Raw genomic sequence first — 21,679 nt, forward strand, 5'->3', positions numbered from 1 at the left:
TTGAATTATCTATATATTGCTCTCCTAGGACCGGCAAAGATACTTGGACCGGCCTTGAATTTGATTTATTATATATTAATCATATAATTTATGTTGAAATGAATCTTGAATACGTTGTTTATGCTAAATATAATGATCAGCATTTTTTTCTTCCTTTATAAAACAGAATCAAGTCTATATTAAAACCGCAACCGTAGACGCTGGTTACGCTGACGCGAACCATTAAATATTGCCCTACCCACGGTAAGATCCTGACGTTGTCTGGGAACTTGTCCAAAAATTAAAGAAATAGACAGAAACAAAAAACAAAAAAAGAATTATCAAGGTCTGGTGTGCCCGCGGCGCCCCGTGACAATGAATCGCCCTGCTTCCTGCTAAGGGCGACTCTTCTCCCAGGGTTCCATCAAAGGCTCCTTTTAAGTTACCCAAGATATTTTTTGCTCTTCCTAATTTCTAGAGAGGAAGGGCGCACCATCGAAAATCTCCCCTTTCGATTTCGTCACGAAAAAAAAACGCCTACGTATTTCAGTTTTGACGTTTCATGGTGCAACGTTCTAGAATAAGTCCCGTCAAAGTTCTGTCGGTATGACAGCGAACTCTAAATAATTTATTATGAGAGAATATATACGTATCAGCTTCCTGAGACATTTCGGTAGTTGCTGTTGCTTCCACGAGAACTCATAATTTTATCTATTAATCGCTTTTAACCATGTTTGCAATCTAGAAGTTTTCCCAGATAAATATGCACTCAGCTTGCTTCTATTTAAAGAACATGTATTTATTTTTTTCCCCCTATAACTCATACACTACGGTAAAAAATAAAAATGAAATGGGTATAACACATTTAATAAGCCGGGCGAAGAATTTCTACCAGCGCGCGCAGCCAGATTTTTCGACAGTAAATAAGTACCTCTTAAGTACTTTTTAAGCACTCAAAACATATTTTTAGTCACTTTACAAAACAAAAATCATAATTAGGATTTATGCAGTAATAAAAATTATTTCTTTCTACTGCTTAAAGATCTAAATTTATGAACATAAAATCAACAAAATGCAAAAACATTTTCTAAAATAAGTAATTTCTGATAAATATTGCAGAGAAAATTGTGAAAATCATGCTTTTTTTGTAATTTCTGACGACAATAGACATTTCAAAGAAAAAATATTGTTTTGAAACATAGAAAACTAAGCACTTACAAGCCCCCCATAAAAAAAGCACCTTTAAGGACTTTTAAAAACGGTAATCAAAAATAAGCACTTTTTAAGAACACTACGCACTCTGTTCTACGTTGCAGTTTAAGTGTCAGTGTTGTTACAAAACCATGCAAAAATTTGTTCAATGTTTCAAACAATTAATATTACAATTACATAATATTTGAATTCATAAACATATGTAATGTTTGAATTTCACTTTCACTAACTGTAATACTATCCCATGCTTACGTAAAAAAGTCGCGCCTTCTTTTTTACTTTAACTGTGACTTTTACTGTAGTAATCTAATTTAAGGATAAAATTCAAATATGAGATGTAACTTTATACAAAGTCAGATATACGTTTTAATTCATTTTATTAAAAGTTAAGATGAAAATATTCTTCAGCAGTGTTTTCTTTCTGAGGTCAAAACTCTGGACTTCTTAAATTGACTTCTTAATTTAAATAATAAAATTACATTCCCTTGAATGGCAGTCTAAATAATATCACACTCTTCCCCCCCCCCCAATATTTTTGACTCTTTTCTCTGTTACAAAGTGTCACACTTCACGATACCCCCTTGACGCTCGTCACATTCAATTATATAAACATAATCCTACTTAAATTTAAGAAGTAAATCATGACGTTATAGATCATATTTCAAATTTTATTTTTAAACTATCCGTTTTAATGGCATTTTGGAGCTGATTATAATGACTGTATGCACTTATTTAATTAAAATAATTATAAAAAATTAATAATATAAAAATATTCAATCCACTGATTTTAAATGTTTTTATTTTAACCAAAATCTGTGATGTCACACTTCTTGTTACCTCTCCCGCCCCCCCCCTTGTCGAATTTTCATGAACTTTTCCCTCCCCTCTAATATTAGGTAAAATTAACCACCGACCACAGAATATTAATTCAAAGTAGCCACTCGATCACCACTTTTTTTTGTCGCAAATGAACCCTATGAGCTATTACTTTAAAAGAAGTGATATATTTAAAATTCGATTTCTGAGGAACTAATTTCGCTAAAATTTGCATTTTGCCATGTAAAATTACATACTTTAAAATAACGTAAAAAACTGAATACTTTATTATTCAAAATTTACTATTAAATAAAATAATAAATATTTATTAAAATTTATTTTTGGCGTTGAATTATCTTTGGATAATCGAATTTTATTATTGTGTGCAAAAACGATTTCACTTCGCTAGAAAAGTTCTCAAGATATGGCGAAATAAGCAAAAAGTAAAATTGACATAAAGGGGTCCAAACTGTGGACCATTCTCCTGACCAAACTATGGGGTCCGTATTTCCCAGATTGCCAATATATTTTGGGGTCAGAAATCAGAATTCGTCGCAAAAAAGGGCATGTTTATTCAGAGACGTCGATTGGTAACTTAAAATATCGTCTGCAGTAATTAATTAGCATGTCTGAGGTCACCCAATCGAAACATTAAGATAGAGTTCTAGAACGTGAAGATCAGATCATTAAGAAGATTAAAAATTATTCAGTATAGACCGTTATTTTTTTTCCTCTCACATTTTATTACATTTGAAACAAATTGAGAATTTTTATGAATGTTTCATTGTATTTTGAAAATTACTTTATTTCATGTTTACTTCTTAAATTCTCTTCTTCTTTTCTAAAACGAATTTCCTGTATTTGGGAAATGCTTCAAAAAAAAAATCCCTCACATTATTAAGTTTGTTTAATCGTTTAAATCTTTCAATTTTCGAAAAAGGTGACCACATGTTTCAAAAAATGCAACTGTCTGAGAAAAAAAAATTGCTCCTACTGGCCAGTAGAAAATTTCCTTTTCCGACATACCTCTACGTCATTAATGGACGGATTGAAAATAAGAACTCTAAAAAATTCGGCCGTAACTGTGTTAAGTGTTTCGATGATGCGATAGTTTTGAGCATAACTTTCTAAATTGCGGACAAAGTAAATATCATGCTATGTAATAACAGCTGCCTCAAAATCTTTTGTAATTTCAAAGAATGAAATAAGACCTTGAATTCCTTTTGTTGAGATGGCAACACATGATTTGAATGAAACCGATGAGGAACTAAAAGTATAAAACGACAAAACAATTTTTGACAAAAATAAATCGTTTTTAGATAAAAACAAAAGTAGTTTTCTGAAATAAATCATTTCCTTTTATAAAGATGTAGGAAATATAAATATTTTAAAGAATATTGTAATTAAAGAATATTGTAAGAATTTAAAAATAATCATATTCCATAAGCTGAATTAAGCAAGATATAGCGTTTTTCTAATAGAGGTTTTTTTTTTCTTTCTTCATACTTTTAGATTCATAATTTTAGATTCCAGCGATAAATTATTTTTCTAATCTTCTTTTCATTATTGCATTTGTTCTTAGAAGTTACATTTATATCATTATGAAAGACGAGATTTAAATAACAGAAGAATAACCTAGCAAAAAATTGAAATTTTTATATAGAAATATGTAGCTGCGTATAAATATATGCATAAATGAAATAAACTAGTACTTTGAAGAAGAAAAAATCAAGGTCATAAAAATTTTTTTAGCTATTTTTTATTATTGTAGGAAATAATAATGATAAATCTCGAATTTTTAGCAATTTTTACTCAGTATCGGATATTTTTATAGATGTACTTCTTCACATTTCATTCATGAAACAAAATAAAACGATTCAAATAGTTACATATTTATTTGCCATAAAACTGGCCTAATGGCACGAATCAAATTTCTTACCTTTCGTGTAATTTTTTTTATTGCAATTAAAATTTTAAACTAACGAGGCTAAAATCAATTGTATTTTTAGATAGAGAATCGCTTTGTGAAGGCACGAAAAAAAATTCCCAAAGTATAATTGTTTTAGAGATAAAATTGTACTGAAGGTTTTATAATATATAAAACACTTGAGTCTCAATATTTTCCAACAATGGATAAACAGTCAATATTTAAAGCAAAAAAATATTAATGAAAAAAGCACTTAAAGATTTCGAAGGGGAAAAAATACTCAAGATAAGTTCATAAATGAAAGTGACCTTTTTATCACTCCAAATTTAGTAATTGCATTTCTATGGCCTGCAAAGCTGCCCGCATGGCTTTTTTTTTTTTTTTTTACTATAAGTTTAACAGCTGATAATTCTCGAACTAACAATCGAATGTTCATTTTTTCATTCCATAGTAACTCCCCGTACATTTTTCTATTCATTTTCGTAATGTCAAGTCTCTAACGCCTTCTAGTGTTTGTCAAAGTGTACCGAAGTCTAGTGTACCAAACAAATGTTTAGTGTACCAAAACAAAATGTAACATAAAGTTTACCCAAAACGAATTAAAATCTTTAAAGGAATTTAAAAATATGTGAATGCTTTTTTTCCCAAAAAATAAATCTATGCATCTGGGTTTTAAACTACATTATACTAATTTTAAGTATTTTTTTCTTCTTAAAAACCACTTCGTGAAAAAGCAGTGATTGGGTGGAAGCCAAAACAAAGAGAATGAAAGTAAATTGCTGACACAGGTAGCTGGTAAACAAGTGTTCATGAATAACATGAAAACGAAGCTCAAATGGAATTTTTTTTCAACAACTACGTGGATTTGAAAGTCGGATGAGGCGATAACATTCAAAATCTCATCTCACTGCATAAAATAATACGCATAATTGCTAGGGTAAGTTCTGTTTTTATCACAGACGATCTGTGTAATTATAAAGAATTAATTGTAGTGACAGAGCGTTTATGAAAGAACGCTACTCAAAATTTATTTCAAAAGAAAAGTGAAAAAAAAAGAAAGATATTATTTTTCAAATTCAAATTTTATTTTATATTATAACCATCGTTGAGCAACCGACCCAATTTTTTAGGTTTAGGCTACTAATGCTCAACTCCGTAGCCTTGTAATTTCGCACACAATCCGGACGACATGGCAACTTCTGGATCAAGTATTGGGTCAAATTTGCCTTCGTGGGAGACTTTTTGATGGAACTACATAGAGAGGGAAACCACGAAAACCTCCTCCGGTCAGCCTGACAGCAAGGGAACTCTTAACTCATGACCCAGACTACCACTGAGGATATTTTACGTCAGCACATTTTACGTCTGTGGTCGGTGCAAGTCTGATAAGGAATTCCCATCGACCAGCCATTGTTGGGATTCGAACCCTGTTCCCCTCATTGGAAGGTGAACTCTCCATCTCAAATTCAAATAACTGATTATATAATAAATAAAAACACATGCATTTTTGAACATATTAACTTATTTTTATTTTGAAAATAAACAAGCGCGTTTGCTCCCTAATGTTAAGACTTTTCTTGGAATATTTTTTAATCCAAAGTTTGCAATGTGTTTCGCAGAATTTCTTTCGTAGGTCATGGATTCATTGTTGTTCAGTAGGGCTAACCCGTAAGAAGTTTTAATAGTTCCCTCTTCATACGCAAATGTCGAGTTCTTACAACGGAACTGCCATGCTTACGAGAAATTTTGTTAAATAATCGACAGTCCAAAGAAATTTTATCTATACCTCTCCGTTACTAGGCAACTAAAAAGAGTCAGTAAAGGTAACTTAATTATTCCCTTGTGGTTGCTAAGCAACGGAACGCAGAACCATCTAGTCTTCTATTCTGTCAACAACGTAAATGTCAGTTTCACTTATGTTGTCGAGCTTTTACCCTTTTAAAAAAATTGCAGAAACATTACTGGAGCCATATTCAAGAGGTGGGGAACAAAGGGAAGATTGTGTCAGTTCCCGGTTGAAATCCCTTTAAAAAATTTAATGTTTTTTGATAAATTAATTTTAGGTAGGTAGGTATATTATTTACGCTGCATTAGAGCTGCACAATAGGCTATTAGCAACGGCCTGGGAAACATACCCGAAGATGGTCCGAAGACAATCACAATTTTGATCCTCTGCAGAGGGGATGGCTCCTCCGCTTCGGTAGCCTGATGATCTGCGCTAGAAGTCGAGCACTTTACGGTAGAACAGTTTAACGAGGACCGATACCTGGGACTCTAAGTAGGCAGATCAAAGTTGTCACCCACCAGCTTACTGACCGTAGCCAGTGATACTTGACTTCGGTGTTCTACTGGGAACCATGTCTTTACGACCTGTCCACTGCAGGACAATTAATTTTAGGAATAAATACATATAGTTTTCAGCAAAATTCAACACTAATAAAATACTTCACAATCTACCTACTGTAAGAATACGATAAAGGTCAAATCATGGTATTAAATAAAGCCAAATAAAGATGAAAGAAACGGTTTAACCGACAAGAAAAACTTCGAGCCAATGACGATTCTTCACCTCAACATTCCCACGTCGATATGAATCCTCCGAAGTTCCATCGTCTTCTTACGGTGGACGAATGAACAAAAATTAAAATTCAGACTATTCGCGTTTTGAGAAAGATGCCCGTAAAACCGGCGTCCAGACTCGGTCATTGCAATTTAAAATTGCAATATTCTCTATTTACATTGACAAATAAATAATAAAACATTACAGAGATGAAGCAAGTACATTAAGCACCATTAAAAAATCACTTGATATATATATATACTACGAAGTCGTGTTTGTGTGTTCATAAAAGGATTGACTTGATTCTAAATGTATTCTGAAGAGTTGCTTTAGTGCGTTCATAAAAAAATTCACTTGATTATGTATGTATTCTAAGAAGTTGCTTTTGTGTGTCCATAAAAAATTTCACTTGATTATGTATATATTCTACGAAGTTGCTTTTGTGTGTCCATAAAAAAATTTACTCGATTATGTATGTATTCAAAGAAGTTGCTTTTGTGTTTCAATAAAAAAATTCACTTGATTATGTATGTATTCTAAGAAGTTGCTTTTGTGTGTCCATAAAAAATTCACTTTATTATTTATGCATTCTAAAACTTTCAAAAAAATTTTCATTTGATTTCACTTGACTTTATTTTAAAACTATTAATAATTAAAAATCTATAAAACAAATTTGTTGAAATGAAAGAATTTTTTTTTCGAATTTACAGAATATACAACATTGCTTTTTCTTCTTTTTATCTGGATTTCGGTAAACAGATCGTTTATTTACAATCATCTGCGATGATAGGTTTCAAAAAGAGAAGTTGTTGATTGATTGATAAGTACGACAAATACAAGTGATTTGAGTGACAAACAAGAAATGAAGCAGTTTTAACAGGAAAAAAAATCATTTCGGAAAAATCCAGTTATTCTAGTTCAAACCACGACAGAACACTTAATTTCTGCAAAAAGGAATACCCAACCATCTCGATTGCACAATTTATGAGATAAATAGACAGGCTCTGACCTTCCGTGATATATGTCATTATTTATTACTATCATGTCATTATGCTACTTCCACTAATGATAATAATTTTTAATGATTACGAGTAAATAGATGTATTTTAAATGGACAAATACTAGAGTAAATGTACTATGACCTTCACCATATATGAAACACTGATCTGATATATAGGCTTATGTGGAAAAAGGTTTTATTGAAGTGAATTTAACAGCATCAGTTTTAGAAAAATAACAAGAGCCAGAAGCCGTTTACGAAAAATGTTCTATTTTAAAAATCCGTCATTTTTAATAATCCGGCAGTAAAAAATTAAATTTTATACGTGTAACTACCCTAGTAATAATTTTAACTTGGCCCCAATTGGGCTTAATATGGGTGAACATTCACCCAATAATGGGATGTTTAGAGTTTTTAATAATGGTTCTAGAATGACCTATATAGGGCCAATATAGAATGACTATAAAATATTGAATGAATCTAACAATTCTATATAGGGCCGATATTGGTCGTAAAGTGTCTGTAAAATAGCGGGAGAATCTGACAATTCTATATATGGTCGACATTAGTTGTAAAGTGGCTGCAAATTATCGGGGAAATCGAATAATTTTAAATGGAGCCAATATCACAAAAAAGCAGCCCCTTTGAACCCTTATTGAATCAGGAATCGTGAATATTGTTCCAGTAAGGGCCCAAGTTATTGCCGCTAGGGAAGATTTTTAAACACAAACTTGGCAGAATATTTAGTACGTCCCTCCATAAAGATCTTAAGAGGACGCCATATTTTTCCGGATGTCCTTCATCTCAAATTATCTTTTACTTACATAAGCAATATATAGTATTGAAAAACATGAGTTCAGATGAACCATCAAGTTTTAAATGCTGATTTTAAAAAATATGTATATCAAAAGTGTATTAGTTTGAAGTAGTTCTCAAAATGAAAGATAGATGGCAGCACAAAGTCGCGTGATTAGTAAATATTTATTTTTCATGTATTATGCATTTTTAATTCTCCATGTGATTTGTCTTAATAAAGTTGTGCTATGAGAACTGACATGGTTATTCATAGACGATTGTTTCTCCGGGCAGAAATCCTTTTACAAAAATTCTTAGCAATTGAAGGATTGCGCAAATGGGCAATCCTTCCATAATTTGTTTGCATTTTGATATTGCGAAAATCTTTACAGCATCTGAAACTTCATGGTTTACTCTAGATTTACCTGATTTCACTTTTCTCTAAACTTAAAATTTTGAAGTACCATTAGAGATGAAACAGAATTATTCATGAGAAGTTTTTTCCCGCAATAAGAGAATTCTAAAACCGGGAGGGGGGGGGGGGTGAAATAACCTTCATGGAAAATTCTGGAAGAATATGAGTTATTTGAAATTTTGAAGCCTAGTAAAAAAATGAGATCAGATAAGTGAAAGATGAAGTTTCAAATACTATAATTTCTTTTTCTTCAAATTATTAATTTGCAAACAATTATGATAGAATTTTCCCTTCCTCTTCATAATAGCAGCTTATTTGCAATTTGAAGGGGAAAAAATTTGAAACTTCATAATTTCCTCTTTATATATCTAGAACTCAATTTTTCTGTGCTTTAAATTTTAAATAGTAATGTGATTGAAAAAGAATAAGCCATTGAGAGGTTGACGTCTAATTAATATTAAGAAAGGATTTATTAGAACTTAAAGCATTTAAATAAATGGATTATATACCTTTGAAACAGAGGTTACAATAGTAAAATATTCTTGAGGAAAAAATTAAAGAAAATTAAAATAATTTTTTATCTTCAACTTTCCCTGGACATTTCACCTGTTAAATACCAGGGGTGTATCGAAAACTTTAGGAATAACACAACATCCGAAATCAGACATTATTTGACTTTGAACAAAATGGAGAAATATGAGTTTATAAAAATCGAAAATTAGCTTAAATTAATATATTTTTTTTACATAAATGTAAGCAAAAGTTAATCCATGTTAAAAAAAAAATAGTTATTTCAAACAAAATATTTTTAAATCATTTTCTAATGAGCAAATACTATTTCTATTTAATAAGCATTGATATTTTTAAATAACTTCCTATATGCAAAGATTATTTATTGGTATTTATTTTTTTAAAACAATTTCCTCTAAAAGAGTATATTTTATAGGTATTGAATTTTTAAATAATTTCCTACATGCAATCATTATTTACAGATTATTGATATTTATATTATTTAATAAATTTCTCCAAAAGAGTATTTTAATTTTATAGGTATTTCTGTTTTTAAATTATTTTCTAATATGAAAAGAGTACATTTTATAGTTAGAATTTTAAATCATTTCCTAATATGTAAAAAGCATTTATATTTTATAGGAAGTTATATTTTTAAATAATTTCTTTTATGCAAAGATTATTCATATTTTAGTGGCATTTTTGTTTTTCAATAATTTTCTAATATGCAAACATTATTTACAGATTATTGGTATTTATATTATTTAATAAATTTCTCCAAAAGAGTATTTTAATTTTATAGGTATTTCTGTTTTTAAATTATTTTCTAATATGAAAAGAGTATTTACATTTTATAGTTAGAATTTTAAATCATTTCCTAATATGTAAAAAGCATTTATATTTTATAGGAAGTTATATTTTTAAATAATTTCTTTTATGCAAAGATTATTTATATTTTAGTGGCATTTTTGTTTTTCAATCATTTTCTAATATGCAAAGATTATTTGCATTTTATAGGTATTTAAATGTTTAAATCCTTTTCTAATATGCAAGGGGAATTCATACATTAATAGCTAATCTTCCTCTTTTGTAATTCAATGCACTAAAGCGTTACTCAAAAAAATTCTTCATAAAATACTTTCCTTGATTCAAATATTTATCAGTAATACAAATATATAATTTCATAAGGAAAATAATAGTAATTGATTAAAATTTTTAGTGTCTTTCATTTCTGATGAAGCTTCCTTTGGCTGAATGCCTTGGGTCACCCCTCCCCTCTTAGCTCATCAACATCAATGCCCATTATCAAGTTGGAATGTTTTGGCCTTGACAAAAATGGTAACAATTTGGCAATGACATTATAATTGTCCCACTTTTTAATATTAGTATTATTAGTTTTTAAATATAAAAAGAAAAGCTATTGGCAATCAAGTCTCATTTGTTAGTAGGGGAGAAAAAAATTAAAAAAAACATAGGGCTAGTTCAATCGCTTGGATAGCTATGCAAAATGAAGAATAATTAGGTCGATAAACTGTGAGCGATTATTTAAAGAATCAGTCCGAGGTTTTTTGAGATAAAGGATGAAGGTGGTCATTTCCGGATGTGCACAACTGGTTGTCTTCGGATGGGATTAAATAAACTAAATTTCTCCTTCGTAACGGGCAATTCAGAAACAAAAATTTATTCATTTGATGTTATCATCTCATCAATTTATATCTCCATAAATTTGGATGCCACGGATAAGTCGAGTTTATTATTTGCAGAGGGCAGTAATGGCTTATAAAAAAAGCTTGTGAATTTTAATGCATAATTTCTTTTTAAATAAAATATATACGCAAGTTGAAGTATAGAAAAATCATGGAAAATAATAAAGATTGATGAAAAGAAGAGAAGAGAAATTTATTAAAATAAAATATGTTTTGAAAATATTTAAACGATTATTTCCGTCCACTATTATATCCGAAAAAATATTTTTGCGGATATAATCGTGTGAGCTGACGATGAGAATATATCTTTTCCTTCTTTTGTTTTCCGGCGGCTTTTTAATAATTAAAAAAAATAAAAAAATTTTAAATATTTTTAAAAACATCTCATTTAAAATTTATTAACCCCTTAACGATCGGTTAATTTTCAAGAAAACGGTCATAAAAATGCCTATTTTTTTCGCTTTTGTATTTGTATTACGTATTTGATTAGTGCTGCAACTAGTTTAAAATAAACTAACTATCTACAATTACCTTAAAAATATCCCGGTACTGCCATCAGGTGTGTAAAATGAGAAATAAAATGCTTTCCGAGCAAAAGAAATGAATTAGTTTTATTCTTATCGGCGCGTTACTACTGAACTCTCCAGCCCGTCAATATCACGGGAGCGAGAAATAGCGGGCGAAATCTCACCCCGTTATTTTCACGGGAACGAGAAGGAGGAAGAAAAATTATTAAAATGAATTATTAATAATTTATTAAAATATATTTTGAAATTTATTAAAATAAATTATGTTTTGAAAATATTTGAACGATTATAGCCGTCCACGATTGAATCGCAAAAATATGTTTGCGAATATAATCGAGTGAGCTGATCATCATGTCACCTTTATATCTTTTCTTTCTTTTGCTTTCCGGCGGCTTTTTAATAATTTTTTTTCAATAAATTTTTTTTAAATATTCGCACTGATTTTGTATTTGTATGATCTGTAAGCGTTTTGATAGCTTACAACAATTTCACAAAACTTAAAACGAACTTTAGCCCTGATACAAAAGTCGGAGGTAAGCCTATTTATTGAAGCAAACATAATCATTACTTTCCCCTTTCGCGAATGTGTTCTTGGATATGGTTGGATGATTCATTTCATTACAATTTTCACGATCGAAACCATAAATTGAAACATAAAAGTAAAACCGATTGCTTTTTAATCACGAGTATAAATATAAGTTTGTGGAAATGTGCGGAATATAGGTTGAAAGCCGTGACCTTCAAATTTATAAAAAACAAATCACTTGTAAGATGGATTACGCCATATGTTATTATAAAATCCTCATAACAAATTTTCAGATTAGGTAAATTCTAATTTCTGGGATACAATTACTTCGAATATTTGGGAACGTGTTTCAATAAACATATATCAGAACCTTTTAAAAAATTTCGTAATATTATGCTTTTTAATTAACTTAAAAGAGCATTTTAATTTCCTTAAGAGGAACTGATGAAATGATAAGTTTAATTCAAAAATTAATATGCGTGAGTCAATTTTCCTTTCAATTTGATAATGATGCAGGTTTTGACGTAACTACGGCACGAAGAAAAATAAATATTCAAATCATTAATGTCTTTTTTTAAAAATTGCAATTAAGAACATTACATTTTATTTTCAATATTATTTTTATTGTATTTAGTGTCTAGACTTTCCAGGTGTTTAGGAAAATCTCCCATCACGTGATCGAATTTATATAAAAATTTAGAAAATTATTTAACTGAAGCTTGACAACGATTTTTCAAAAAGTTTCAACACGAAATATCGCGAATTCTGTTTCTTACGGAAAATACTGAATATACGATGATTATCTTAAACAATAGCATATTAAATTAGAATAGAATTCGTATTCTTAATAGAAATATAAGCAAGATAACTAATGTCCTACAAAAGGAATAGAAAAGAAATAATAGCAGTAATAGGTCTTAACTAATGCTGTTATTTCATTGTGTGGCTCGATAATTTTTTATTTATTCGTGAAAAATGGAAAATATTTTCAGTGGAAAATATAATTTGTTTATTAATAGAATATGAAATGAAAACTGTAAAGTCATTTTTTTAAATCTAAAAATTGAATCAGGCAAAAAAAAAAAGAAAAAAAAAGAAAAGGGTTACTTATTCTCTACACCAGTGTTTCCCAAACTTATGGCCTTAGTGTACCCTTTCTAAATTTTTGGTAACGCTGTGTACCACTAATAAAAAAATGAATCTATTAAATGAATGTATACTATAAAAAAATTGAACTGAAGTTAAAAATCACAATGTGGCTGTGGATACCAGTAATTATTAACTGTTAATTCTGCAAAAAATAGCCAATAGAAAAATACGTAATCGTTAATTTTCATAACTAACTTTAATTTTAAACAAAAAATTTTGAAATTTTCGTTTGTTGCAACATATTTTGCATAAGAACGCGCCCCCCCCCCCCCTAAACTGGTCCCGTACCCCTGGGGGTAAGCGTACCACACTTTAGGAAACACTGCTCTACACCACAGTGTTTCCCAAACTTATGACTTTAGTGTACCCTTTCTAAAATTTTAGTAACGCTGTGTACCACCAATAAAAAATGAATGCATTTTTTACTATAAAAAATTTCATAAAATCTAGAATTACAACTGGCTGTTGACACCACTAATTATTAATTGTTAACTCTGCAAAAATACGTAATTGTAAATTTTTATGGCTAGCTTTGTTTTTAAATAAAATATTTTGAAATTTTCGCTTGCTGCAAGGTATTTCGCATAAGAAAGCGTACCCCCTTTAAACTGTTCCCGTACCCCTGTGGGTACGCGTACCACACTTTGGGAAACACTGCTCTGCACTATAAGTTATGTTTCCTTATTATTTTTTGTGCTCAAACACAAAAAAAGCTCTTGAAAAACGACCATTTTTTTATTGCCCTTATGGATAAAAATAAAGTTTTGGAAAACACAATTAATGAAACAAAATTCAAGCCGAGCAAAAATTTAAACTAAATTTAATTTTATTCATGTCGTAGATTAAATTTATTTCATTTTAAAACAGTCGTTGAACGGCCGACCCAATTTTGTGTTTATGACTACCACTGTTCAAAGCCGTTGCCTTGTAGTTTTGAACCCAATCCAGAAGACAAGGGAACTCCTGGATCAAGAATTGGGAGAAATTTGCCTTCGTGAAGAACTTTTTGATAGCACTAACCGCATTTGCTTAACTTAGAGAGGAAAACCTTCCACGGTTAGTCTGACTTCAAAGGGACTCTAACACATGACCAGCCTATACTACGTTTCACCTTAAGTTGGCACTGCAGGGAAGGGTAGGAAATGTAATACTCCGCCTTTGAAAAGTAGTTCTTCGCTATTTTGGAATTAATTGCAGTTTAAATGCGCGTACAAATATAAATAAATGTTGTACAGTAAGAAAAGTTTATCTTGAAACATGCATTAGAAGTTTTTCGTGTTTAATTGTATTTAACTTATAAATATACCTTCTCAGTAAAGCGACTTTTCCTTCTCAGCGACTTTTAAATATTATCTGAAATACAAATTCCATAGTATAAGTGTGCAAATCCGTCAGTTATAAACTAATAAAATGTATAGGAATTGAAATAATTTAAAAAAAGACACAAAATTTGAATCATTAATTTTTTTAAACATCGAATGGTTAATTTAAACCAATCAATATTTTAATTATTATTTTTGAAATACAAAGCCAAAAAAGCTGAGAAATTCTTTCTATTATGCAGAAAATATTAAGATATTTCAGTATCTGACAAAATATTTCGAGACTAACTAATTCTACTATACTTAAATAACTAATTATGCGGATTTTTCTCTTAAGTCTCCTTTCACCCGCAAAGATCTTGAAAAGTAAAGGAAGGTTCTGATATTTTAAAATTCGTATTTTCTTTTGAAGAAATGTGCCTAACCACCCAAGTAGAATTTCTCATGATGAGAAATTGTGGATTGAATTCAATTTAGGGCGACCCCACAAAGAGTTTACAGAAGGAACTGTCAACTGTTAAAATATTAAATGAATAACATGATAACCACCAGGATAGGTGGTTATCATGTTATTCAAAGAGTTCCTGTTGAGACTAAGAGGGTGGGATATGGCAGCTGAAAACATGGGGGGTGGCGTGCAAGTAGTACGCGCCCCCCATGTTGATAATACTAAAAATCCAAGTTTATACCATTTTTGAGAATTATTTTTTTAGGTAAGTTCTTTTGTCTCTTAGAAGCAAATATATTTCAGAAAAAAATTATTTTCATAGTAAAAAAAAGAACTTTTTGAAAAAAAAATTTGATTTTTTTTATTTATAAAAAAAAAAATAACAGTAAATATTAAAAAAAACATAGGTATGATATTTTTCATGATCAATGATTTCCTGCCTATGTTGACTTTCCCTTCCCCCACAAAACACCAATGAGGGATAAATTAATGTACATTAATAACAACAACAAAAAATAAGTATATAAAAATAAATATTTAAAACAACGTATTTATGCGCATATATGCATTTCTTTTTTTTATTTAAATTTCAGCAAAAAAGAATCTTTTTAAATGCGTTCATTAAAAAATCACAAAATGAAAAAAAAAGAACAGTAAATATTATAAAACATAAGTATGATCTTTTTCATGATCAATAATTTCCTGCCTATGCTGATTTTTCCTTCCCCAACAAAACACCAATGTGGGATAAATTAATGTACATTAATCTACAAAAAATAAGCATATAAAAATAAATATTTGAAACAAATTATTTATGCGCATCTATGCATTTCTTTTTTTTTACTTAGATTGCAGCAAAAAAGAATCTTTTTAAATATATGTCTTTTTTCTGTTGTTTAAAATTTGTTTAGTTAAAAAGTCATAATAAGAAAATCTGCTTTTTAAATACTAATTAAGAAATCAGCTTACAACTAGTATCTTAAAATAATAATTATTAGAAATGCTCTAAAAAATCATGTTCTTTTTCGTATTCTATTCAAAATTTTAGTACGATTCCTGATTTTTTAAAAAAAAAAATCGACGTTTTGCTTTCTTAAACGCCAATACTGGCCACTTTCTCTCCCTTTTTTGCTACCTCATCCCCCAACTGACTTAAAGAGTAACCCAGTTTCCATGACAACGGCTGTAATCCGGTCTACCTGCCTTTCTCTCCAGTGCCAACTTGAGGTGGAATGGACTATACCACTGAGGATAATAAACGCAAATTCTAGTTCCATCAAATAATCCCCCCCGAAGATAGGTTTGTAGCAATTCTTGATCCAAGAGTTCCTCTGTCTTCTGGGTAGGGTTCAAAAGTATGAGACTATGGAATTGAACACTGATAGTCGTAACCCAAATTTTGTCTGCTGCTCTACACTGGTTATCAATCCAAATAAAAATAAAGATGACAAGGAAACTCAATTGCAGTGAAGTAACATCTAACGTAACGCTTTATGAAACTATCAAGGGTTCCCAACCTTTCCCTTGAGACCCCGTAAACCCAAAATTGTAATAAAATAAAATAAGTCTAGTAACTCTGGGCTTATGCTAAACTACCTGAAATAAATCAGGCTAATTGACCACTTAATTCCAATCAGCCCAAAAGTGTGTATTGCAGTAAGCCTAAAAATGTGTCAGGCTTAATAGAAAATGTTAACGACTTTTCCAATCAGCCTGGCGCATTGCAGAATATTGGCAGGTCTTTGGGAAGAGCCGGAAATTAGCCCACGAGGCACACATCCTCGTTTTGGCAAAGAGCCACTGCACGTGTTGAAAAGAGTTGAGCATGACTTTTGAAAATATTCTATCCTCTTTTTCCATGGGATTCCAGCAATCCCAAATATTCTCGAACGTTCTTCAAATTTGAGTCAATGGCACGTCGCCCGCTTTCAGTATGATAGCGAAAAAATAATCTGATCCCCCCCCCCTACAGACTATTCGTGTATGCATTCGTCATCATAATCTTTACCATCTTAACCTTCCATGCAATATCATTATCAAATTTTAAAAAATCATCATAATCTTTACCTTCTTAACCTTCCATAAAATATCATTATCAAATTTTTGAAAAATCATCATAATCTGCACCTTCTTAACCTTCTATACATTTTATCATTATCAATTTTTTTTTAAAAAAAATCATCATAATCTGTACCTTCTTAACCTTCCATACAATATCATTATTAAATTTTTTTAAAAAAAATTGTTTTTGCATAATTTTACATCAGGCGTTAAACAGCCGATGCGTTTTTTGGCTTTGCTTTGGTTTAATATTCAACTCCTTAGCCTTGTACTTTTAACCCAATCCAGAAAATATTGGAGCTCCTAGATCAGTGTTTCCCAAACTTATGACTTTTGTGTACCCTTTCCAAATTTTTCGTAGCGCTATGTACCACTAATTAAAAAATTTATGTATTTTTTACTATAAGAAAATTGCGCAGAAATTGAAAATCACAACTGGCTGTTAACACCACTAATTATTAACTGTTAACTCTGAAAAAAATAGCCAATAGAAAATTACGTAATCGTAAGTTTTCATGGCTAGCTTTGTTTTGTTTTTTTAAAAACTGAAATTTTCGTTTGCTGCAAGATATTTCGTATAAGATCGCGTACCCCCGCTGAACTGTTCCCGTACCCCTGGGGGTACGCGTACCACACTTTACTTTGGGAAACACTGCCGTACGGAATATCCCGTATATAAGAATAAACTTTTCTACTACATCCACCGCTAAGTTATTGATCTGGATTACTTTAAGTCGCATTAAATATACACTCATGCGTTAAAGGCAACAGTTTGAGAATCAGATTCAATTTTAACGATGATTCGAAGATTCAGCAATAATAGATTCCTTTTTGGATAACACTATAACAGTAATTATTCGAGAGCTGTAACATAACAGCTTTTAGTGTAACACATTATTTTGTAACTGNATAATTATTGCTTATCATAAATAATTTAAAAACATAATTATTCTTGATGCGGGATAATTTAGTATTTCCAGCAGTCTCATAATTAACGATAGTAATTTCATATTTTCCACCACTACAAGGATCATACATTCTTTTTTTATTCTCCTTTTTTTAAAGTTTACCGACAGATATAGTTATAACAATAAGAGTTTGCGTGTCAGTAAAAATTAAAATCAAAAATAAGCTGCATGCGGACATTTTTTTTAATTATAAAACTTGATGAATAAATGGTACTAATTCGTTCAAAAGAAACGCGAAGCGTATTATAATACATGCCAAGTATTATAAGTTGGCCTGAAGCAACAGCATCATGCCAGATAATTCTGAATACAATTTATCTTTATTTTGATGAGATGAACTACTAAAAACGGGTTTTGCTTACTCTAATAATGTAAAGCGAACAACAAGAATAAAATATAACAAAAAATTTAAAGAATGGAATTATTTCAGCTTCATTAATTGTGTGGGTATATCTAATTCAATTTTGTGCAGGACGTTCAGTATTCATGTACTGATTGCGTACTTTTTTTCCACCCCGAGCGAAGAACAGGTGTACAGCTAGTTTATAATATGCCAGTAATTGCTCTTGACATGGCATCATTTAATATCTTCTCCCTGTTTTATAATTAGCAGGTGTCATTTAATATTTTAAGTTGATCGTCTTTTATTATAAATCAAACAATATCTTAATATGAGCCGTGATGCTCAGGGGATAGAGTGCTCGCCTTCCAATGAGGTGACCCGGGTTCGAATCCCAACGAGAACTGGTCGATACGAATTCCGCATCCGGCTTGCACCGTCCACAGTGCTGACGTGAAATATCCTCAGTGGTAGGCGGATCATGGGTTAGAATCCCCTTGCCGTAGGGCTAACCGTGGGAGGTTTTCGTGGTTTTGCGCTCCATGTAACGCAAATGCGGGTTAGTTCCATCAAAAAGTTCTCCACGAAGGCAAATTTCTCCCATGAGTTCCCTTGTCTTCTGGATTGGGTTCAAAATTAAAGGCTACGGAGTTAAAGATTAGTAATCGTAAACCCATAAAATTGGGTCGGCTGTTCAATGACGGTTATAGAATAAAATATCTCATAGGATTTTTTAATATTGCGAGTGAGTCAGGGAACGAATGGAACGAGCGAAAAGAAGTAACCAATCAGTGAATGGTAGAATTCGTTAACAATAAATCAGTTGAATCAGCTTATTGTTCAAATAGAAAAATCAGTTAGTAAAAATAAATATAAAAGTTCGTGAACCAATAATTTGTGCAACCGCAGTCAACAAACATACTTTTCTCTCAATTTTTTTTCTTCGTGCCAATACAATACCAATTTGGTATTAATCTTAATTAAAACATAAATGCATGCAAAATCTTGACAAAATAAAGAGCAAAATTGATTTGGCACTTATCCATTTTGCAGACGCAGTCCATGAAATCATCAATAATACAGTAAATTTAACTGTTCTTTTTTTTTTTTTTTAATTAATGTATTTATTTATTTTCTTATATTTAAATAAGTAAATAAAAAGTTCCACTAACAAAAAATAAATAAATAAAATACTTGGATTTACTCCTAAGTAAGCACCATTTTATTTATAACTCTAAAATAACATTAAAAGCTAAACCCATATCGATATTAAATGCTCTAATATTTGCAACAACAAAGGGATTGTAATATATAGACGCTGAAAAAAAAAGGCAGTAATGGACAAAATCGCAGACATAAGTTTTGATTAATAAAATTTTAAATATTTCAGATAAATTCAAATTCAGTCACATATTTCTAACGCACGACCGTAATCCTCATCAGAACAAATACGATCACGTTTTATGTGCTGTGTGACACATTTTTGAATGCAATTTAACTTTTTTTTAATGGCATCATTCAGTCATATAAGAGATTTAATTAGCCACATTAATATCTTTTCAGTGTTTTAAGAGCAATTCCTTTCATTACATGCTAATGAGGAAAAACATATATATAAATTTCACAAAACTTACCTGATAAAGATTGAATTTTGAAAGATTAATCAATATATTAAATAAATCAAATATATCTCCAAATATCTCCTCATTTAAATATTTAATGTTTTTCTACAAATTAAATTACGAAAAAATAACTGTAGTAAATTTACATGGCGAATTTTAAAAATGTGTAAAATATCGGCATTCTTTTATGTAAGATAAAAAGATTAAGCTGCTTAACATATATGATAAAAAGACAAAAGCATGCTTTAAAAAAGATAAAATTACGCAGCTTTTGGGAAAAAATAAACAAAAGAAAAATTACAAAGAATGGCATTTTTTTATAACAAAACAGAAATAAATAATCATTATATATAATTAGAATTTTTAACGATACTTCAAACATTTCAAATATTGGATTTCTAAATTTGTGCAAATAATTGACGTTTATATTCTTGGCATTGACATTTATATCGAATAAAAACTTTGAACAAGAAAAAATAAACTTATTTTAGTAAAAATCAAAAGCATCGTTTTTTTCTCTCCCTTCAAATAAATGAGAATTTTAAAAATTTTCTTCATTTGCTTCGACCATGCTTAAAAATAACTAAATTCATAATTGAATAAATTTAGTTTTGTTAGTGCTTTTTTCTTAATATAAATAGAAAAGTAAACAAAAATTTTAATGTTCAATCAATTCATGATTAAACATTTTTTTAAAATGAAATCAAATTAAATAAAATAAAATGCATGAATTTTGCAAAAAGGATATATTTTTTTCCTTTAATTATTTCTTGGAGATCTTATATCAAATAATGTCAAAAATTATAAATAAATCTTATTACAATTAAAAATTATAAATATTAAAAATTATAAATAATAAACTTACTTCACTGACAAAAGGTACTTTCTTAAAATTCTATGACAAGTTGAATATCCTACAATTGAAATTCTAGAAACGTTCTTTTTAAAAGAAAAAACTTTTATTTATCTTTCTCAATATTTCCAAAAGGCAGTATACTAATTTGGTAGCAATGCTAAGTTTCTTAGTTTATAAGAATTTATCTGGTGAATGCTAAGAATAATCAAGTTGTCCGCCACTTCTATAGGTCGTCCCTTTTTAATAACTACGATGGATACAGCGACCTCTAGTGGATGTGTGCTCAAAACGTTTGTTTATATGTTTTCCTTTCTTCCCATACGTTCACCTTCGCTAGTTTCTCTTTTTCATTCCCTCCCCGCTTAAAGCTCTCTTTCCCCCCTCTCTTCAGTTTTATGCGCTCATCTGCAAGCCGGAAGTAAGTTATGAAGAAATAAAGAATTCTTGATTTTTTTTCTTGATCTCGATTACATGTTTATTTAATATATTTAATTTTAAAGGCTAAATACACAAAACAATGATTTTAAAGGGATCGAAATAAAAACTCTAATGAAGAAGAAGAAAAAAGTTTAAGATATTTAAGAACGAATCATAGGGAGATAACGCGTGAGTGTATAACCGTTTTCTTCTCTTCTTTTTTTTTCTCTTTTTTTTTTCTTCTTCATTTTCCTGTAATTAAACTTAAGGCTTTAAAAAAGTATCATATATGAAATTCGATATACCAGGAATTGTTCAACCGATTTCACTCGAACTTGATAATTTGCCATGTAAAATTACATTCTTTAAAATGACGTAAAAAAAATGTATGCCTTACAATTCAAAATTTTTTCGTCTAGTATTTAATAAAATAGTAATAAATATATACAAAAATTTATTTTTTGCATAGAATTATTTTTGGATAAACGAATTTTATGAGTGCCAGCAAAAATTTTTCAATTCG

The 21,679-nt window shown here is 30.0% G+C and overlaps 1 protein-coding gene across 2 annotated transcripts in view; it reads right to left on the reverse strand.

The window, feature by feature from the left end:
• LOC107441727 (sodium- and chloride-dependent GABA transporter 2) overlaps positions 1-21,002 on the reverse strand; it is a 52,772-nt gene extending 31,770 nt beyond the window's left edge. Inside the window, exons 1-2 of one of the 2 annotated variants that reach the window (XM_043052056.2) lie at positions 20,749-20,959; positions 14,429-14,475 (exon numbers count right to left, since the gene is read on the reverse strand). The gene's annotated coding sequence lies outside the window, so the exon portion shown is untranslated. Of the gene's footprint in view, positions 1-14,428; positions 14,476-20,748 lie in introns of both variants that reach the window. The other variant, XM_043052055.2, reaches the window with a different exon arrangement.
• Positions 21,003-21,679: the final 677 nt, after the last annotated feature.

The sequence above is a fragment of the Parasteatoda tepidariorum genome, chromosome 2, assembly GCF_043381705.1.
Source record: "Parasteatoda tepidariorum isolate YZ-2023 chromosome 2, CAS_Ptep_4.0, whole genome shotgun sequence".
NCBI classification, from domain to species: Eukaryota; Metazoa; Arthropoda; class Arachnida; order Araneae; family Theridiidae; genus Parasteatoda; species Parasteatoda tepidariorum.